This window comes from Colias philodice, chromosome 17 (assembly GCF_061535455.1).
Source record: "Colias philodice isolate Cphi_HAF_F1 chromosome 17, ilColPhil1 Martin Lab GWU primary, whole genome shotgun sequence".
NCBI lineage: Eukaryota > Metazoa > Arthropoda > Insecta > Lepidoptera > Pieridae > Colias > Colias philodice.
Window position 1 is genome coordinate 9,167,316 of NC_143102.1, and position 24,286 is coordinate 9,191,601.

Consider the following 24,286-nt stretch of genomic DNA (forward strand, 5'->3'; position numbering starts at 1 on the left):
AATATAAATTATTTTTATGCCGTTAAGGCGACATACAATCATGCTTGTGCACCTTTTGGGCTACGCCCCCTGGGTGGAGCATAAGAGCGCGCGGGACGCTTCACAAAATCCCCTCGCCACGCCACACAACTGAATAGATGACGGAAACATACGGAACTAACGGAGGTTCAATGAACTTTACTTATATTCTTATATTCGCGCGGTTAAAGCTGAGTAAAGCGATCCGGCAACGTCTTTTCGTTGCCGGGCCCATCGAACTAGAAAAATCGACCTTTGTTCCTTTGCACGAAGGTCGATTTTTAATTGGTACAAATCTGGTTACAAAAAGTGAGCTTGTGACTAAATTATTTTATGATGTAATTACATATTTGTTATTGTTAGAATTGTCGCTACCTACGTTACTAGCTTATTTGCAAATCTTTGTAAACAAATTTTATAGTTTTTCGACATGGGGGACATACGTACAATATGATAATAAAAATACATAATAGAATAATGCTATTTACGTTTGTTTTTTTTTACATTATTATCGGTTTTAAAAGATTAAAAAAACGGGTTTTTGTTTTTGTATCATATTTATTGAAAAAAAAAACAATAATAGACAAAAAAATATTATTTACAATTTTGATTATTTTTGAATAAATATATCCGACATTTTGATATACTTAACATCAGATATTTTCGAATGCTGGTTTTGTTACCATTTTATTGTTCCAATGTTTATCTTCTTGATACGACTTCTTCTCCTTGTTCTGTAAATAAATGTCTCTTGCCCGTTACTTTGAGCTATCCTTGTACATTGAGGTGCTGAAACAACCTTAATAAGTTATAATAGGAGAAAAATTAATTGATAATACCTCTTATAATACCACGATTATTATAAAGATACTGTCATCAAAACTAGAAAAAATTGCACAGCTGTGTACGTTCCTTTGTCGCTTTATTATCCTAGCCCGTAATAAACTCGATTGTCGGCGTCATACATAGCAAACTTTCTGAGAAAATCGTTCTTTTGTTTGCAAAATTTTACGGTTGACCGCAATTATTGTTATAACAAGTGCTTTTATAAAAATTAGTAAAAAATTTCGCAGCTGTGTCTGTTCGTTTATCGCTCTATTGTCCTAGCTCGTAAAAAAGTCGTTTGTCGGCATCATAGTTACATAGCTACAAATTTTTCAAATATTTTTTATATAAAATTTATAAGTAACTAGCGGTCCGCCCCGGCTTCGCCCGTGGTACATATGTATTTACGTTTTCTCTACATAAGAACCATCCTCGTACTTCAAGGAATATAATAAAAAAAGAATTATCGAAATCGGTTCAGCCGTTCTCGAGTTATGCGCTTACCAACACATTTTGCGATTCATTTTTATATATAAGATTATGCTTATGCATAATATGCAAATAGTATTCATAAAAACAAATAAAAAAATTACTCATACATACATTCATTCGAATTGATATATTTATAAATAAATATCCTTTATCTAATCCTGTCTAGATCTAATTCTTGTCTTGGGATTGCTCACATGTGTATAGAATTGTTAGTAGATCAGCAATAAGCCTAAAATAGCATGATATCTAATAAATAAAAAAATTACAATTACCGGTGCAGTGAAAGACCTCAGACAATAGTTATAATACAATAAAAAAAAAAAAAAAAAAAAGTTATACGCAATAGGGTTGAAATAAAAATTGTTTCTGATCTCACTGGTAATTACCTACCCGTCAGTGATAACTTACACTAGTCTGAAATATTCCACTATCTTCAATCATATAACTTATAAATAAATGACATAAGAATAAACTTACACAAAAAAGTACTATGTGAAACTGTCTGAAGATCCACATCAGTTTCTGGTAATCATGGTTGGTCTAAAAGACCAAATTGTCTTTATTGCGTCCTGGCTTGCAAGCTGCACATCGGATTTTTCGTGGTCGCGCTTCGCTATTAGAAATAAACATACATACACAAATCAGTAGTATATTTATTGGAAAATGAAATCTCAAAAAACAACTAAAACATTACCTATTTATACCAATAATAAAATTATAAATAAAAATAAAGACAGAGTGCATAAAATTATAAAATCTTGATTTGTGCGTTGCTAAATTCAGACTTTGTAAACATATAATTATGTACTAATACAAAAATCATAAATAGGTAATGAAATCTCAAAATATGACTAAAATAATATTACTTATTACAAATAAAAATAACTATCAGATTTTCATTTATGCGTTTCTCAATTTAGACTTGTAAACATATACCTAGTAATCAAAATATTTGAAGTTGAAATCTTTAGACTTGTAGCGACCGAAAGACATAATAAATATAAATAAGCATTATAAACATTAAACTTACCTATTTAGATTCAATAACTGTAGTTTCTTCATCTGCCTTCGCAACATTTTCTTCCTAATGTTCTCACCATCAATGTTTTGGCCACCAAAATTCACCATGTTTATGAAAAACTTTAGTAACACTAACACTAAATCACGTATGCGAGTAGACAACGGCACCGCGTGAAAAAGTTGTACAGGACTGCTCTCTAAGACGCGTTGGCGTCGACTAATAGGAGGCGGAACGGCGGAAGCGACCGGCCTGCGCGCAATTTTTTGCTCATAGTTTATAAATATATTTTTTTTAAATTACTGATGTATTAATTGAAAAATCTAATCCCGCACGTCCCTCAAGAATTGAATGGAAGTGGATGTGGATAAAGTTTCATTGATATTACTTTACTATTGTCCAAATGAAATTGATTCTCCGTTTAATTTTTGGGCAACTTCACAGCGTTTTTCTATCGAGGCAAATTTTGTCAATCGTGTTTCGGTTCCCAAACGTCACTAAACAAACTCTTCAATTAAATAAATCGATAAATAAAAAAAATCAAATTCAAAGTTTTTGAAGAAAAAAATTAATTCTCCGTGCGCTCGAAACGTCTGTTTTGGGTCTCATTTCGCCTTAAAGCACAGATTAAATAGATTTGGTGTATTTGAGCATTCGTAAATACGTCTCTAACTTTTTTATCTATACTAATCTATACTAATATCACAGTATTACCATTATTTCCTACAGTAAGGAATCGCCTTTGATGTCGCGCGATGCCGCCGCCAGCGTAGGTAATGACGCTGCCACACGAAAATACGCTAGGGTTGCAACAAATGGGAAATAAAACAATTGTGATTATTAATATTATGATGAAATCTTTATTCATATGTACATTCAAAATAATTGCGATTATTAAATCTGATGTAATTATTTGTTCATAAATATATAATTACAGATATTGCACTGCTAAATATTATTTACGTGGACACTTTATTTTTGGATGTTCTTAATTGTATATTATAACATTTAACTAAGTAATGCATTCGCATTGGGATGTACAATCTGATTAGAAAATAATGAGGACAACATATACATAGATTTGATTTTAATTCAACAGATACAATTAATAGAATCTTTCTGAAATATTGTTTCCTTCTGGGATTTCAATGTAGATTTACATCCGTAAACCGAACAGTTTGTGCGCGCCATAATAGAATATGTAAGTACCTATGTATAATAAAATTATTACACAAAAAATACGACTGCGTCATCCTTTCGCGCTAGGTAAAGCAAACTAAGCGTGTTTGCTTTACGCGGCCCGCGTCGCCCGACCCCCGCCAGTTCCCCTCCGTTTCTCTGCACAAGTACATTCGTCGCACTACTGTAGGAAATAATGGTAATACTGTGCTAATATTATAAAGAGGAAAGGTTTGTATGTATGTATGTATGGTTTTCACTTTTCACGCATAAACTACGGGACCGATTTTGATGAAATTTGGAACAGACAATCTTTAGACCCTGAGAAAGAACATAGGCTACCTTTTATTGCGAAATATGTACCACGGGCGAAGCCGGGGCGGAACGCTAGTTTGAAATAATATACTACAAATAATTAACACCTAAAATATTATGTCTTCGAAAGTCTGTACCTACATGACGTTATTCTCCTTCCGCGAACTTTCTGGAAGTCACAAATTATGTCGTAGGTATACATGTGAGACAAGCGAGCCGTTAATTTACTTCCAAACTAACTTGTTCCAGAAGTTTATTGCACATTCCGTGTTTTGTGTCAAATGTCTACTCATAACTAATGTTAGTTATTCCATCAATCAAGTAGTGTCAAGAAATATTACTTTTCTTTCTGTTTTACATAAATGTGCCTTATTTGATAGTTATATCAAACAATAGAAATGCACTTAAAAACATTCACAAAATGAGTATGTATAATTCATTTATATCTATATTATGTGGCTGTTATATAATTTATTTATCCTTTGTCCTCTTAAAAGCTCAAGTCTCACCTAACCATAGTTTACCATACAAAGAAATATGCGATCACATGTGATTTAAAACGTTATCATTTTGCTATACATTATGACTATTCCGCATACATTCTGTATTTAGCCGGGTTATATGAGACAAATGTCACACGTGACAGACACCTCCGTCACTCGTAAAACGCAACACATCTGACAGACGGTTTTCCCGCCAAAATAACCCAGATAAGATCTATGCCACTGCATTGTTTTAGCGGCCGCAGAATTCAGCTTCATTATAATTAAAACAATGGCCTTCACATCTACCCTCTAGGTGTATTTTGAAAAGCGTAATATTCCACGTCCATATTTCAGACGGGATTTGTATTTAGTATTTTATACGTGAAAATTTGAAGGAAGTTTGAAATTATGCGGGTTTGAAATTTAGTTTATTTTCCTTGTATTATAATTAAGCTGATGTTTGGTGCATTTTACAGCGAGCGTTGTTGTTAAATAAACTCATAGAAGAAAACATAACGTATAAAAGATTCCATACTACGTTACTGCAAATTCAAAACCGGAAAACCTTTCACTCCCTTGTTGAGAACATAATTTTTTATTTACTGCATAGGCTACCGGTATATATTGCACGCCTCATAAGCGAAGCGTTGAGGTGGGTACTACTGTCACTTCGCGCAAAACATCTGATTTTTCAAACTTAAAATGTCTTTATGTATCATACATTGCACTTGTAAGATAATACATACACACACATATTAAGAAAAAACACTATTTTTAACGTTCATGATATTTTTGATGTCATTTTTGTTATTTAAACTAGTTAAAAAACAGTTTAAAAAAGTTCTGTCTTGGACGTCCGTGTGTCTGTATGTGCGGATCCTTTTTCTTGTTAACACGATAGCGACCGAAATACTTTACTAATCGAGTCTTTTTTTTTCTCTTACGCTTGAGTATGCTCAGGAATAGAACCCTTTCATTTTTCAGGGTCTGATTCGATGTGGTTTAATTGTTATTAAATAAACAAAAATAATAATTAATAAATATTTATTAAAAAAAATTATGAGGCGTGCACTTTTGGATTTTCCAAATTATCTAAGATTACGAACGAAAAAAGAAGATATATCTATGCTAATATTATAAAGCTGAAGTGTTTATTTGTTTATTTGTTTGAACGCGCTAATCTCAGGAACTACTGGACCGATTTGAAATTTTTTTTTCGGTGTTAGATAAGCCCATTTATCGAGAAAGGCTTAAGGATATACATATGTATATCATCACGCTAAGAAGGAACGGAGCACTGCGGGTAAAACAACGGGGCACAGCTAGTGTTTTATATATTGCATAAGCTACCAGTATAATTATAAGCATTGATTTCGAACGAAAAAAGGAGATATATTGAACATAAAACTCAATTAAATCACAGGTGAACGTAATGACAAAGCAGAACATGAATCAAATGCGGGTAATTGTGCGATAATTTTTGTTTATACCGTCATTTGTCACAGCGTTGCTATCTCAATAGAAATATGGGTGCAATTATTATGAATAACTGGACAATATCTTTGTTTGAATAATAGTTTATTATAGGCCAGTGGAAATTAACATTAAATTCGCAAAGCACGATGTAGATTTGAATTTTTGGTATGTTGTTTGGATCAGTTAGGGTGATGTAAATCCCAATTTGCAACTTCGAAAAAGTTGTGCTCGCTGCGCACCACGTGATAAACTGCGAAAATTTTGGACTTTTTTCACTTTTTGCTCTAAAAGTCATAAACTATGCGTTTCCGACAAGTATGATTCAGTACATAAATTAAGGTTATTAAATTTGCAACAATTTAAGCCTAACCGCAGCTCTCTAAACCTTATAACGACTAAACTGTGGCCATTCGAAGATGGTTCATTTTTCCCGAAATATTGAAATTTTTAGTTTTGCTCCCGTTTGAAGCAAAATATTGGCAAAAACCGCTCGTTCTATGAGAAGGTCGTATAATAAAGTTGTAGTGCATTTAATTTTCTTTCATTAGAGCATAGAACAAAGTCTGTGAGACAAATAGTTCACTCACAATATCTGAAAAACAAAAAGAAGGTAGAAATAGATATTTAAAGAATTGAAACTGAGGGCATATAAAATCATAAAAAGGATAATACTTTTTCATTTGCAGTATAGGTAATTAACAAAATTACAAAGCTAATTAAATTTGCAACAATTTAAGCCAAACCGCAGCTCTCTAAATCTTATAACAACTAAGCTGTGGCCTTTCAAAGATAGTCAGTTTTTCCCGAAAATTTCAAATTTTTAGTTTTGCTCCCGTTTGAACCAAAATATTGGCAAAAACCGCTCGTTCTATGAGAAAGTCGTATAATAAAGTTGTAGTGCATTTAATTTTCTTTCATTAGAGCATAGAACAAAGTCTGTGAGACAAATAGTTCACTCACAATATCTGAAAAACAAAAAGAAGGTAGAAATAGATTTTTAAAGAATTGAAACTGAGGGCATATAAAATCATAAAAAGGATAATACTTTTTCATTTGCAGGATAGGTAATTAACAAAATTAAATTTTCTACAACTTTATTTTATGACCTTCTCATAGAACGAGCGGTTTTGCCAATATTTTGGTTCAAACGGGAGCAAAACTAAAAATTTGAAAATTTCGGGAAAAACTGACTATCTTTGAAAGGCCACAGCTTAGTTGTTATAAGGTTTAGAGAGCTGCGGTTAGGCTTAAATTGTTGCAAATTTAATTATCTTTGTAATTTTGTTAATTACCTATCCTGCAAATGAAAAAGTATTATCCTTTTTATGATTTTATATGCCCTCAGTTTCAATTCCTTAAAAATCTATTTCTACCTTCTTTTTGTTTTTCAGATATTGTGAGTGAATTATTTGTCTCACAGACTTTGTTCTATGCTCTAATGAAAGAAAATTAAATGCACTACAACTTTATTATACGACTTTCTCATAGAACGAGCGGTTTTTGCCAATATTTTGGTTCAAACGGGAGCAAAACTAAAAATTTCAATATTTCCGGAAAAATGAACCATCTTCGAATGGCCACATTTTAGTCGTTATAAGGTTTAGAGAGCTGCGGTTAGGCTTAAATTGTTGCAAATTTAATAACCTTAATTTATGTACTGAATCATACTTGTCGGAAACGCATAGTTTATGACTTTTAGAGCAAAAAGTGAAAAAAGTCCAAAATTTTCGCAGTTTATCACGTGGTGCGCAGCGAGCACAACTTTTTCGAAGTTGCAAATTGGGATTTACATCACCCTAACTGATCCAAACAACATACCAAAAATTCAAATCTACATCGTGCTTTGCGAATTTAGGGTTTTTTAGTGTCGATTTCTACTGGCCTATTAGTGTCGTCGGGTATTTATTGTATGTAATACATTACATAGAATCTTTATGTAAGTATTATTTGGAGTTCTCAATGAATAGGCAGAATTTATAGACTAAATTACTGTGTATAAGACTTATAAAATGAACTTTTTTAAATACTTACAGTCTCAATGATTGCCCGAGAATATTTTAATTATAACCCTGACATTAAAAATCCCCAAGATGCAAAGAAATCACCTAGAAGCTGCATTACAATTCAATTCCCCGTAAAACAAAATGCTGGAGTTTCAATCAGCGCCGCTCTCATTTGGCTCACGAGACAAATTTCCAGTCGCAAAGCTTTTGTGAAGTTCCGAAAAATGTGAGTTTACGTGTCGACGTCACTTTGTCTTCGAGATGCGCTGAGATGGGAATCATGGGATCCGTGTTTGATTTATTACAGTTCAATGTGAGTTGGGGAAATATTAAGGTAATTTTGACTAGCTGTGTACTGTGGGTTTTCGTGTTTTTTTTTGTTTTACTGAAGGATTTGAATAGGTAGTTTGAAATTTGAGAAAAATCGCGCTGAATTGGCATTCGTTCGAAAATAATTTTGGGGTTATTAACTTGAAAGAAGAAGACAAGGGGCATACATACATACTCCTACATACTTTTGAAGTCACAAATCCACCGATTAAAAAAACAATAATTTTTAGAAGATATACGCGTTGTTTCACAGACACTCAAATATAACTGAACGAATCTGTAAATTAAATAACTGAAAGAATCTCAAAACGGAATAGCCTAGCCTAGTATGCCAATTAAAACCAATCGAATAGTCATATTATCATCTCCACAACATTGCTTTGATTATAAGAAGCAAAACTCCATTGATTCTACGTCAATATCCAGCCACGGTTCAATAAACAATTTTTGTTTCATCTTTTTGTTTTATCGGCTCGTTGAACTTTTTCTGTGTAATCACCCGGGTTGAAACCACACCACTTGTCCTTTATTTGTTCATGTATGAATAGTTTAGATATGGGTGTAAAAATATTGAGTCTTTTTACAAAGATGCATGCGACACCTTTTGCGCGGTAACGACAGCAAAACACATTATCTTATGCATGGAGAGAGCTTTTTTATATCTAAGTTCACTTATGAAAGACCTGTTATTTCACAATGAGCTTCAATATCTTTCAGTTGATTAAGAACCATCTCGACATACTAGATTAACAAATATATTTAGAAATATTCAAATTGATACATGCTTTTAACTGATTCATCCACCTTAAAGCCCTGCATTACACTTGTTTCAAAATTAAGGTATCTCATACATGTTACACAAAAAGGTAACAATAATAAACTCAAACATTTATTCATTCAATGAGACTTCTTCTAGAATTATTCTTTTGTCATTACAGTTTTAACATTTACCACCTATTCGGAAAGCAGTATCTATGGATAAGAATCGACAAAAACTCCATAGTTGCTCTTTAAAGTAATACTGTATATCTCCATCTAAAATAATATTTCATCAATGATAGATCCATCCTTCGCTCCTTTTATGATATTGTTCGACAATCATAATCCAACCTTACATAACAACCCATACAATACAAACGCGAAAGTGCGATGCCAACTTTCTCTACCTTTAGGTCATTGCACCCATCGATATAATACTTGGAAGATATTTTCCAATATATATTAAGAGCTTAATGGTACAGAATTTATTCGCTAATTCTATGCCATTTCTCGATAATTTCAAAGCGATAACCACTTATTTCTAAGTGTCGATCTAACATTCACTCGAATATAAATAATTCATTTTAATGTATTCTTAGAGCCCTGTCAGCTCTGAATATCAAATAGAACTATATTTTATGATAATTCGTTTTAATGAGACATATAAATATCTTGATTTTGGGTGAGTGCTTATAACAATCGAATAGGATTTCTTAGATAACTCGCAATATTATATAGGTAGATACCTAGTAAAGATTCACCAAAACTATTCTTGTTGGATTCCTTGCCAATGCATGGAATTTTATTAAGAAGATGTCTCTGCAAATCGTATACTGTAATAAAAAGTCGCGTTAAACAAGTTTCTTATAGAGAAGCTACGATTAGCCCCTATCCATGTTCCCTGAAAATATCACACAAAAGATGTTATTTTACTCAGAGTAATTTTTATGAGTAACGCGTATACATGTACCGAATTTAGTCCATCATATTCAATCTTTCCTCTACCAGCTCATAGCTTCTGCTGATGAGTTCCGAACAAGTTGTATAATCTTATTAGCTAAACTCCTAAAAGCGCACACAACTTTTCTATTTACAAGTTTAACCAGCCCACCATTTACGATCCAATTTCGTATGGCGAAGTTATAATTGGTTATATTACCTGGAATATTCACTTATTGGGTATTTCTTGCTTCTTGCTATTAGTTGAATGTTATATCGATTTGCTGCTTCGTTCGTATCGTTTATTTGTATGTTGATTTTCCCTTTGAGGTTCCTGAAATGTTCTTTAGCGGTTTCCTAGAAATATCTTCGCGAGTGGTAGTTGTTTGTTGTAGACAGTTTTAACGCTCTATAGCATATTTAGCATGATTTCCAGGAATTGATACAGATTGAAGATGTAAGCATATATGCATATTATTATATCTTACTAGCGGTCCGCCCCGGCTTCGCCCGTGGTACATATGAAAAATAGATGTTGGCCGATTCTCAGACTTACCCGATATGCACAGAAAATTTTATGAGAATCGGTCCACCCGTTTCGGAGGAGTATGCAGACTAACATTGTGACACGAGAATTTTATATATAAGATTAACTAGAAGCTCACTCACTTTAGCTGCATTATGTATATGTATGTATCATTCTAAGCTCACATCTTTAGAGAGGACGGTTGGTTACCAGTTTTGGTCGTTAATTTAGTGCTTCCAATGCAGTAAGTTCGTCTATTCTGGTGCTTAAAATGCCCGCAACGATAGTTAAACTAATATATTATTCCATATACTCAAATTATACCTAGTGGTTGTATGTTACACGTCTTCGTTCATCACTTTTTAGTTATTCAGTTTCCATAAGTTTAATGTTCACATAAAGTATTTAGTATTGACTCGTTCATCATAAACCAAAGGCTGTTTATCATTAAAGATAGCTTTTTTTGATTTGTATGTAATCTTATATATAAAATTCTCGTGTCACAATGTTAGTCTGCATACTCCTCCGAAACGGGTGGACCGATTCTCATGAAATTTTCTGTGCATATCGGGTAAGTCTGAGAATCGGCCAACATCTATTTTTCATATGTACCACGGGCGAAGCCGGGGCGGACCGCTAGTCTTATATATATAAAATTCTCGTGTCACAATGTTAGTCTGCATACTCCTCCGAAACGGGTGGACCGATTCTCATGAAATTTTCTGTGCATATCGGGTAAGTCTGAGAATCGGCCAACATCTATTTTTCATATGTACCACGGGCGAAGCCGGGGCGGGCCGCTAGTAAATATATATGTATGTAAAGTTTTTCTTTTATAAATACAGTTTATTTATACACGTGGAAACTACACGTGCTGCTGAGACGTTTTTTAATGATAAAGTTCGGTATAATAATGTTAAAAAAAGGGCAAAGCAGCCTAGTTTGCAAGTTAGTTGGAGTTCACATCTTGCAAGGCTTTCAAAGCGAAATATTTTATTTAAAGTTTTTTAAAGCCAGTGTAAAGGCAGTAGTTTATACTTATTGGAAGTGTTGGTTGTATAAATATATGCTAGTCGGTTGGTTATTAATGTATTTTTCTTATGGATAGTTTTTTTTTTATGATATAGGATAGCAAACGAGCAGACGCGTTGCCTGGTGTTAAGCGATACACGCCGCCCATAAGCATCCACTCCACTGGGAAGTGGATGTGTTGCTGTCCTCAAAGGGATTTGGAAGGAGTTAGGTAGAAGGGGCGAGGATGGGAGGGAATGAGGATAGGGAAGGAGAGGATGGGTAGGGGATGGGAAGGGATGTGGGCCTCCGGACCCCTCACTCACCGTACGGAACGCGACAGTAAAGTAGTAGTACCACAAGAGAGTAAGATACGGAAAAAGAGCGTGTGTTCCGAGCACACGTGTAAGGAGTGAAACTTCTTTGGCAGGATTCAAAGATACCAAAAACGTCGCCTTACTCCATGACGTGACGGTATTGTCATGACGCGACCTTGAAATTTTCCTAACAACGCGCCTAAAGAAGTTTCACTTCAAAAAAATTATGGATGTGAAGATTGATGTAAATCGTGAAGATAAATGATGCTTTTTATCATAAAAACTACTGAAACATTTCACGCGAAGTTTATACATAAAGATTAGGGCTTGAAATAAGAAAGGCTTATTTTTATACAAAAACCAATAGACCTAAGTTAATATTAAATTAAATTAATAACTTCATTCAGTTCTATTCGCGACGTAAATTTTCCTTCAGAAGTATTTCACAAATATTTTGCAATAGATCTCTTGGTCACCAAGTCATTTTCAATATTATCGAACCCTTTGTTTACTTACAAAAGACTTCAACTATTCTTCAGCTAGGGCTGTCTCTACAAAATATTTTAAAACAATTATTTATTTAAAAAAATTTATGGTATCATTTACCTACATATTTTAAATATTTAATACATTTGCACTACAAAATTATTGTGAATTATTTGAGGATATATATTTCACACCGGTAGGTATCTTCGTCTAAATGGAATCGTTCATTATATTTTGTCGTATTTTGCTGCGAATTCTAGACAGAATGTAATGATTTTTTTAGTTTTTACAGTGTTTAATTTAACTCGTAGTTATTTTTATACGATAGATAAATTTATTCATAGCTATTAAAATCTAATTAAATATTTTATAGTTCCTTTTAATAACTAGCAACCCTGTTAGGTATTTCAAAGGTTATGCGATGGCAACTGCGATTAAAAACTCAATAGGCATGCTTTTAAAGTTAAAAATAGAAGTAGGTTAAGTCGGATTGAACTTTTGTAATCGTTAACCATTGAGAGAATTCTTGATTTCAATTCTTACTGCAAATGAGGGAAACGTATCAGAGAGGATTTTTAATTATCTATCAAGAGTTTCCTAGGAGCCAGCTTATAAAGGCATTACCTATAGATTAAAGTACCTAGAAGTCAATCACAGGTGACTTTTTTTTTTAAGTGGAGAAATCTTCCAAAGATACCCACGGTCCCCGGGGAAGAAGCCGTGGGTTATGTCGGATTCTTACCGACTAAAACCCCACTGTGTTCCGTCGAGCCGCTTTAATGATGGGGCCGCGGGTATTGGTTGGAATTCTTCCGCGACCAATCACAGGTGACCTGAAAATAAAATATCTGCACCTTTACTTATACAAATAGATGGTTAAAGGTTTGCTATATATATTGTCTTAATTGAAGAAATTCATCTTAAAAAGTTGTCTTGTAAAAAATATTAATGTAGGCAATTTTTTTAAGTATTCGCCCCAAGTTGTCCTAAAAAGTTATTAATGTAGGCAAGTTATTTAAATATTCGGCTGAATATTAAAGTATATATATTTGTAAGTATTCGTCCGAATTGAAAATGAAGAGTGGCTAAATACGTGGTCCAATTAAAGATAGGAAGGATTTTTACAAGAAACCTGATTATAAACTGACGTCAAATAAATTCACTTTAATTTGAATAAGTCTAATTTACGAGCAAAGAAGCTCTCAATTTATGCTAATAGCGGGGAAACCTCTTAAAAATATGTCTCTCAAGGGTTTTACCGTGACATTTGTTGTCAATCTACTAACTGGGAACAGGCAGAGCTTATCTTCAGACAACAGACAAATCCATACGTTTTGACGGGTATGCTGAAATCTTTGGCTCTGTATTTTTATTGTTTTTACTACTTGATTATGTTTATTTAATAAGAGGTGTTTAATGTGTTATTTTTATTAAAATAAGCGACAGTATTCATACTATTTTTGTCATTTGTTGTTACTATCGAGAAATTATTAATTGTTAATTTGATTAAATTCAATATGGATATAAATATTACGATGAGGCACAAGTAATGTAATCGAACACGATATCACACTTACCTACATTCCTACTAAATATCATATTATATGTACCTACTCTACATTTTCTTTAGATGTAGTATTTTGCTAACGAATGAACATATTCTAAGAAGCAATAATATTCCCCGTTCCAGTATTAATAACTACGAGTAACAAGCAATAGAAGAGAATTAAAATAGAAATAAATATTAAATTGTTTTGAGCTTGGCTATCCATTTCTCTGTTACGAATATTTTCATAGTTTGTAATAACGCTTTTCAAGTTCCAATTAATGTATACGACATTGCTGCAAATAACGTTAATCTTTTCTTTCAAAATTATTTATTTTCATAAAATTGCAGTTTATGGTTTTATGTCATGTTATCAATTTTGATGGAAATTACGTTTCCTTGATTACCTTATTGTATAACAGATTATAAAAGCTTATTTAACGCGCTTTAAATGCGTTTACTTAATTCTTACCATTATTTAGAATTGAAGTAATTTAAAATATTATATGTAACGTAAAACCTTCATATGAAATTTTATTTTTCAGGTAAGCAAGGCGCATACACTGTAAATCTTAATATTACGTAAGTATTATATTCGGGAGCCTCGGGAAGCTAGATAGGGTGCTGAATATTCGAAGGTAAATTTTACTTTTATTTTCGCGGTAACAGGATTTTATATTATCCTTGAAGAGCGTCAGGTGACAACCCTGCCGTCTTGTGGTGGTCTTTTTTCTTTAGCCTTTTATCAAAGCATTTTTTTATTATATTTTACAACTGCTTGTTTATTCGAAAAGTCTTAAACAATAAAGTCATCACTTTTTAAAAGATTCTTCTCACCAAAATAATTTTATATTGTGGCAAAATAATACACTTAAATAATGTTCATCTATAAATCACTGAATTACAATATCGTTACCGCGCTAAAAGCTTTGACTCTAAGAAATTAATCTCTTAATATACTGAAATCGTTTGAGAGAGGTCTTAAAATATTGGCTCTCAAAGAAAAATTGCGGTAAGTAGATTAACTTCAAAGAACAAGGAGTCGCCATTTTCATTTTTTCTTATTAGCGCTATTATATCAATATTCTCTGATGCTGTAATTTATTTTAACTTATTAACTTCACATAACTTTTATTGTAACTTAATGAAATAATCAAATATTAATTACAAATATTATAATACTGTTTATTGTCATTTGTATGGATGGATAAGCTTCCCACTGTTGGTTTTGCTTGGTTTTGCTTGCTTTTACTGAACACATTGAGAAAAGAAAGTCTTTCTGTATCCGTTTAAATCTTGTTTTCTCCAATGCTCCATCAATATTTACACATTACAAGTAGATATATACATACACACTAAATTTCATGCAAAATCGGATCCATCCAGTGAAAATATAAGCCATATTTTGGCATTAATTGTAAGGAACCTCAAGCAAATTTCCTTCTGTATAAATCATATACAATTAACGTAAACACAGCATATTCAGATGCAAAGCGAAGATATTATTAAGACTACAGATGTACATTCAAGTAATCTTTCTCCATACACAGAACTTGTACATATGTCCGGTCTTATACACGTAAATGCTGCACATAAATAGCAAATTTCACATTCAAAGCTATGAAAGCTTACTTCCCGTAGAAAATGTCAAGAATATAGCAGTTACATTGAAAGGAATGTTACATGAAACATTAATAATTGGAACAAGTTTAATTCGTTAAAATAATGTTAAGACCCAGTTGAAACCCCAAACGAAAACGTATTTAGTTATTCAGGAAACATGTTTTAATTTCACCTTCTTTTAGGAAAAATGTACGCACTCTATTTAGGACAAGTAAGGATTCATGATATGTTATAATTTAATATACATATTATGCTATCAGATTTCCAGCATTTAAACAACAACTTTTTGTTTTAGTAATATATTATTCTTATATCAATTGTTTTTTAACTTGATATTACAAAAATTATCTAATGCGCTCACTATAATGAACATTCTTTTAAACTCGGGAGATTTAAAAAGACCCGATTTAAAGGACTGATTGATGGACTAAATCTATTACGTTTTAATCAATTTAAAAACGAAACCTATCGCATCCCTTACAACGGTAAATAGTAAGAAGTTAAATGGTCTACACTCTACAAGATAGCAAGAGTGATGAATGTATACTAGACTCAGACTATAGGAATAAAATCAAGTCAGTAATAAAAATGGTACATAAAACCACTATAAATTTGTTTTGTCACTTTACTAAAATTGAATTGGAGTCATTCGGGAGACTTCTAAAGTTTATTTAGTGCTAGGATTAAGTCTCGACGAAATTGATGTGCTTTGTGACCTAGGGCATTGTTCTAGTGCTCTCTAATTCAACCGTAAGTGTTAAAGTAGTTTTATTTCCAGTGTGGGAAAGTGACAGCGCTATATAGGTCGTCTAGCGCCATCCCTTTCTCACACTCGAAATAAAACTGGTAAGACATCATGGTAATCCCCTAGTTGTTTACTGGCGTTGGATAAATACGTAAAACGAAGCCTTTAATAGTTTTAAACGACTGTAGTAAAGCGGAATTCAATTTAGTATATCTCTTGTATTTAGAGTACCTATAGTTTAAGAGGATTCTTCGGTCCTTCATAGTTTCAGAAGTTACGATTTCATTATAAGGGTTTAGGATTTTACAGTCAAATTAATTATTCTATTAATCGTATTCTATGTTCAATATCCTGCCATACTTTATATTGTATGTATTATCATTTGATGTCGATAACACTTCTTCGTAAACTTATTTATAAAGCACCATTTGTAAATACATAGTATATTATTGAAAATGTAGCCGTAGTCTTATATATCTTCTATTAACAAATGCATCCGAAAGTAAGGAAAATTTACCTTTTCCACGCAGGCGAAGCTGCGGGCAACAGATAGTTTTAAATAAAATAACATTGAACTCTATAGTTACTATCTTAAAGATTCTCATCTCAAGCAAAACTAAAGCGGTGTTTATCCTTCACTCCTTTCAACATAATATATAGATCTCTTACCCTTGCGGTGTAGCTATCTAAATGTGCCACCTGATTACGCTCTTAACGGATGGTTCCAAAAAACAGGTCCATAATTTGCATGGCTTTAATTCACCTTTGAAATTTAAATTTGAAATTTCGAAATTTTGTCTGGTCGGCTGGTCAGTTTCTGACCCATTTGCTTTGCACATAATGATGTAGGTAAATAATATTCTTATCTATACTAATATTATAGAGCTGAAGAGTTTGTTTGTTTGTCTGAACGCGCTTATCTCGGGAACTACTGGTCCGATTTGAAAAATTCGGTGTGAGATAATGCTATAAGGCTATAATATATCATCGACCAACAGGAGCAGAGCAATGCGGGTAAAACCGCGGGGCACAGCTAGTTACTTATAACCATTTTATTGTATCATTCTGTATCACAATACAGCTTTGGTCTATAATCAAATAAGATTGAGTATATGACAATAAGATTCCAACACTCGACCGCACATAGTGAAATCGAGCTTACAAGGGTCTTCCCAAGTGTACTAACCCTATGATAAGAAATCGTTCAAAGGTAAACGCGGAAGATAGCTAATCTATCTGACGGATTGGTTCCGGCACAATCCCTTTCTTTAGATCGATGGCTTTGTCTAAAGCGCCTGATTTATCATTTTCTCACGGAAGCCATGACTATTAACTTTTACGATAGAAATCGAAATACACTTCGCTTCTTTATTGACTTATGGAAGTGAATTATTGGGTTCGCGATGAAATTGGGGATATGAATTGTTTGTCTGGACAAGAATTTTAACGGTTTAAAAAGCCCGGTTTATAAAATACTAGCTTTCCGCCTGCGGCTTCGCCCGCGTTTTCAAAGAAAAACCCGCATAGTTCCCGTTCCCGTGGGATTTCCGGGATAAAACCTAGCCTATGTTACTCGTGGATAATGTAGCTTTCGAATGGTGAAAGAATTTTTAAAATCGGTCCAGTAGTTTATGAGCCTATTCATTAAAATCAAACAAACAAACAAACAAACAAACAAAGTTTTCCTCTTTATAATATTAGTGTAGAAATCGTTGATACAATATGGGCTTTGTTTGAATGGTGTGGTCTTCTTTGAGTGTGGTTATAGCTAAAACTTCATTCTACGTTCTGTTCGTAAGCAAAAATATTTTATAGAATGCATTAAAAAAGAGAAAATCATCCAGATGGCATTAGTAACGGCTGTGTTAACCTAAATAAAAATCGTATAATAAGGCAAGAAAAATCATGCCAACGAGAATCGCAATTGTTTTTAGTAGGGCATAAAAACCTTCGGTTCGAACGAACTTGAGTGAAGCCCTAACATTATTATCCTGGAGTTACGAGTCAGCTCTTGAATGTTTGTTATCCACAATAAAAGGAAAAGAAGATAAATAATGTTCGTTCGAACGCGTCGGGGAAATATATTTAATTTTTTGCGAATATTCTCCTAATATTTCGTGAGTATCTGAACGAGTAATGGATTTTAAAAAGATGTTATTTCTTTAATGCTTTAATGGTTTTGACTGTATCTTACTGGAAGGTTAAAGTTCAATCCTAACTATTGGAATTACATTTTCTTATGAATTATGTCTTTCTAAATTATGATAGTAGGTTCATAAGTATAATGTACCTACATAAGTACATCTATACTAATATCATAAAGCTGAAGACTGAAGAGTATGTTTGTTTGAACGCGCTAATCTCGGGAACTACTGATCCGATTTGAAAAATTATTTCAGTGTTAGAACTTAGATAGTCCATTTATCGAGGAAGGTTATAAGGCTATATATCATCATGCTACGGGTAATAGGAGTGGAGCCACGGGGGTGAAACCGCGCGGAGCAGCTAGTAATATATGAAACACGAAATTAATAGTTTAACTTCTCGACGTAATACAATATGTACCTACATATTTACTTATCATAACCACAACGAAGTAATGTTCCTTGAATTAAAAATGTTTATCTCTGTGTTATAAAAGCATAGATTGGGCAAAGACAATTTGTTGAGTATGTAAATTATAATTCATGTCTAAATTGTTTCTGCTTTATTTTTTTTTTTTTTTGATATTTCTTTTCTTGTGTTCTTAAAATAAACATGTATTATAATTAATTTATTTGGCTTCTTATTACGCAAGTTTGAGTGAATTATTCTGTTCTTTTTCTTATTGAGAACGTCTCTCGCTAAAGTAAAAATAACGAAAAATTAATCTATACTATCTCATATTACTATTAATCTATCGTTCCTAAACACATACTTACATCAATTTACTAAATACGATTCCAGAAGATCATAGAATTCCGAACTTGATGCGCTATATATCTTACCAAGTTACCACTGCTAGCATCACTCAACACTCAGGACAGTACATCATATACCATCACGACATGTTCGCTCGTTTATATTTTTGACAGGGATGTATAATCCTATTATGTAGCGACATTAATTTTAAGGTAACATGAATGGGGATTGTTTCTTGCCTGATGTTCATGATTTGGTGTGAGGAAGATATATAATATATGTCTCAAATACATAAATTTTATATAAATTGTTTATATAAGTAATTGTTATACATAAACATATTTTCCATGCAATTACCTCTTTTATTTTAAATATGAAAGTTATATAATTTGGCTTATGTCTTAATTTTTTAACGAAAAAAAAGTTAATAAATGATTATAAATTTAATATAATCAGCCATAATTTTTAAAGGTGCAGTCGATAAAGATTATATAGCGATAAACCAGTACAGCGTATTTTAATTGGTTTTAATTTTAACGAGTATATTACAATCAACTTTTTACTTAATCCAAAGATACACGTTCAAACTTATCGCAATTTTGTCCACCGATAAGTACTTTCGGAATTAACCGGTTGGCAATGACCTAAAATATAATTTTTAGTAACAAAAGGTTGGCCACATCTGATTTTTTTCGAAATGTTTTTAATACTAAATTTAAGTTTAGGAAGAAAATAATTGTGATTGTAGATAAATATAAAATAAACATAATTGTATATCGAACGGATCCACGCTTTTTCGTTTGCTTTCAAAACGATTTTTCCCATTTTTGAAATATTTTTGATTGATGCTTCATCTCTATTAGTCGAAGCGCGATGTTATCTGAACCAAATTCGATAAATAAACTATCCAACACATGAAACACATATTTTTTATAGGTTAACTTCAAAAAATGTGTGGTGTTTTTATTTCAATCATTTCAATAATATAGTTTTAGATTATACTATGTAGTGAACTACATAGTATACAAAGTCGCTTTCTCTGTCCCTATGTATGCTTAAATCTTTAAAACTACGCAACGGACTTTGATGCGGTTTTTTTTAAAAAACGAGTGATTCAAGAGGAAGGTATTAGTATATAATTTATTAGGTTTTAGACAAAGCGGGCGAAGCCGCGGGCGGAAAGCTAGTTGTTAAATAAATATTTAAATTATAAGAATGAACGTCCTTGAAAATAATGTCAAACTTATAATTTAAAATGAATGCGAAACCCAAGACGGATATTGTAAGCGAAAGGTAGTTCTTGTAAGCTTTAAATCGTGTTTTTAACGATATTAGTATTCGAATAGGATATTAAGTTTGTCACAATATCATAAATTAAATTAACTTCAAGTACGGCTTGACAATAAAACTAGGTTATCTGGGTTTATCCACTTATCAGACTATTCTTAGTCGAAAATCTAATTATGAGAAGTTAAATATCTAACTACAAATTGATGTTTTACACTAGCTTTCCGCCCGCGGCTTCGCCCGCGTTATCAGAGAAAAACCCGTTCCCGTAGGATTTCCGGGATAAAACCTATCCTATGTCCTTTCTCGGGTATCAAAATATGTATATCTATACCAAATTTCATTCAAATTGGTTCAGTAGTTCAGGCGTGATTGAGTAACAGACAGACAGACAGAGACTTTCGCATTTATAATATTATATTAGTATGGATTTTATTATATAGTTTGTCACGTTTTATGCTTTAAGTGTTATCCAAGCATGTAATTAATAATTATTACATGTTATAAAAAGGTTAAAAATACACTATTCTACAGATCCTTCCTACTAATACTACACTTTAAACTATAATACTACACTATACTCCTACTCTATAAACGAAAAAGATTTTCAGGCACCACTCAAAAACAAACGACAGTAGGAAATTCATAGAATATTCACTGAACAGTCACAGATTATTCTACTCTGGTTAAGCATGGAGACTTTTTACCTATATGAGACGCCGTAGATTCCAGCTTATATCCCATACTAGTTGTGTTCTGCTCCTGTTGGTCTTAGCGACATTATATTATATAGCCTAATTATAGCCTTCCTCGATAAATGGGCTATCTAACACCGAAAGAATTTTTCAAATCGGACCAGTAGTTCCCGAGATTAGCGGGTTCAAACAAACAAACTCTTCAGCTTTATAATATTAGTATAGATAATAGATGTATTGATTTCACATACATATAAGTATATTATGATTGACGGATGTGTTTCATTAGAAGACTTTCCAACGGCACTAGTTGATATACCGGTAACACCTAGAAACATGTGGAGCACTAATGATTTAAACTAGATCTTTCTTATAATTAAAACGAACGGAAGTTATTTTTTTATAGATTTATTTCTGTACTTTGTTACGTGATTAAGAAATTGTCTTGTTTTGGAATGATAATTGAAGATTTTGCTTTTAACTTTGGTGCGGTTTTTTGGTGTTTCAATAAAAATGATTGGCAATGTCGCTTTTAACTATTATGAAGTAAATTCTTACGTTGCCTACTTATTTTTTGTTTTGTCGTTTTACATGTATTTAACAAGATATATTCTAAATAAATTGATACATTTCAATCTGATATAGAATTAAGTAAGATCATATATTATTTGTGGTAAAAGCTAGTCGATACTAAATTATGCGCTAATCACACGTCTAGCCAAATTATGGATAGATCTAATTCAAATAACAGTAATACGGGTCGATAGATTCATAAACATTTATTTTTCCAGTCTAGATTTGGTGTATCTATCTAGGCAATAGATCGGAATAAAAATGAACGGTTTTTTACGACTTTCATGCTAGCAACAGGTTGGCCTGAATATGACACTATAGAGTATAGAGTATCTATGCTAATAGTTATAGCACAGATAATAATATAATACCTATGAAAGTTTGTCTGTGTCTTAAGTATTTTTATGAATATTTATTATAATTAATGCGAAATATGAAATACGACACAAGTAGGTATATAAGTTTTTTTATTACAGATTATTTTTATACTAGAGGTCCGCCCCGGCTTCGCCCGTGGTACATATTTCGCAATAAAAGGTAGCCTATGTCCTTTCTCGGGTATCAAAATATCTCCATACCAAATTTCATGCAAATTGGTTCAGTAGTTTAGGCGTGATTGAGTAACAGACAGACAGACAGAGTTACTTTCGCATTTATAATATTAGTATGGATTTGATTAAATTTTTGTGTCAAATGTAAGTAACTCAGCTCCAATGGCATAAACCCGAAACAGGATAAATGATGAGGAATATTGGAATGTATAATTTTTTTACGTAGCACACAAGTATCACCGTACATCACTTAATGATATCTATACTAATCTATACTAATATTATAAAGAGGAAAGGTTTGTATGTATGTATGTATGGTTTTCACGCATAAACTACTGGACCGATTTTGATGAAATTTGGCACAGATAATCTTTAGACTCTGAGAAAGAACATAGGCTACCTTTTATTGCGAAATATGTACCACGGGCGAAGCCGGGGCGGACCGCTAGTATTTTATAAAGAAAAGTAACTAAACATTATAAATTGGTTAAAAAGTCTTTCTGATGTCGAAATATGAATAATATAAGGAAATTGTCTTGTTACGAGCGCGCGTCTTGAATAGGTACATTAAATTAAATTGAAGGAGTATACCTATACCTATAGGAATTTATATTTTATCATATACGTTTAACAATTAATAACATGTTACATATATTGTTATTTCTTGATGAAACTGTATTTTGGAACAATAATTTATTAAATAAAACGGCCCTCTTTTTATATTATGTATTACTTGTTTATTCATACAATTAACCTAATTCTTTATTCTACACTAGCTTCCGCCCGCGACTCCGTCCGCGCGGATGTCGGTCTTCGCGTGGATGGAAAATTAAGATTAATTTTTTTCTACGTATTTTTCCAGGATAAAAAGTATCCTATTTTACGCCCAGGATAATAAGGTTTAATTATACCAAGTTTCATCGAAATCGAACCGTTAGTTTTCACGTGATGTCTTCACATACAGACAGACAGACAGACAGACAAAAAATTTTTTAATCACATATTTGGGTTTGGTATCGATCCAGTAACAATAGCAGGGGTGCTATTTATTTTTTCAAAATTTTCAATGTACAGAATTGACCCTTCTACAGATTTATTATATGTATACAAGATTATCAATTCGTAAGTTGGAATAGATCTCCAATATACATAAGATTATTCTTTTTTCAGTCCATACTACGTCCTAAAATTAGGAGAACATGTAGGTTTTAATCTCACCTGGGTATTGTACGATTACTCCGAGCGAAGCCACGTGCTTATACTAGTCCAACATAATAAGTCTGTCCATGTATCCTATAACATTTGTCTAAAACATTATTGGTAAACGCTTAAAAAGGTTTTGTCCGCGCCAGATGCTAGACACTCGTCGATAAACTTTTTGCTGCCAACTCGATGTAATTTCACAGCTTTCCTACTGTGGGTAGTTTCTAAGCTTGAATATGGAGGATTAATTGCATCGATTATTTTATTGTAAATTCGCAACTATTTATAAGGTAACTAAATGGTAGTTAGCTTGACAAGGATTTGGTAAGCAATATCAGGTTAATTCGATTTATGATAATATTATGTTTCGATCATATCCTTGTTATGTGAAAAGCATCAATGTTATTTATTTATTTATTTATTTATTTACTCTTTATTGTACAACAAATTACAATGAAAGTACATAAAACAAAACAATTTAAAATGTACAAACGTTACATGTTAATGCCTTGGTATTTAAATACGTATATGGGATTCCAAATAGGAAGCAATCCCATAAGAATGGTAATTACTAATTAGTAATTAGTAATTAAGGTAACGGAAATATCTTTAAGAAACGGTATTGTAATGTAATCTGCACTTGCGCAAGCACTTTGAAGAGCTTTGTGTCTTCTGTGAAGTGAATTCTTATTTCTTAAATTTCTAGAGACGTGTTGATTACTCATTAAACTGTAAATAATTATTTGTAGTAGTATAGTATTCAAACTAACAATAACCATGACTTTACACATTTTTTTAATTATATCTAACCATATTTTATACCTTACAGTTATAGACATTGAAATGAACTGAACACCAAGCGTCGTATGTCAGTGTATCATTAATACTATAGTCGGCCATTTTGCACGCTTAGTCGCATGTCCCAGGCTTCTAGAATTTACACTAGAATCTGTGAAATTACTGTATTATATAGATACTAGCTT

At 32.5% G+C, this 24,286-nt stretch overlaps 1 protein-coding gene and 1 long non-coding RNA gene across 3 annotated transcripts in view; one reads left to right on the forward strand and one right to left on the reverse strand.

The window, feature by feature from the left end:
• The window catches only part of LOC149481264 (rho-related GTP-binding protein RhoN-like), a 118,545-nt gene that overhangs the window by 29,984 nt on the left and 64,275 nt on the right, over window positions 1–24,286 (forward strand). The gene's annotated exons all lie outside the window — the stretch shown is intronic.
• LOC149481265 (uncharacterized) lies at window positions 116–2,559 on the reverse strand. The gene is made up of 3 exons (XR_016316930.1): window positions 2,366–2,559; window positions 1,813–1,948; window positions 116–807 (listed from the first exon to the last, which is right to left on the reverse strand). It is a non-coding gene; the product is annotated as an uncharacterized LOC149481265 (long non-coding RNA).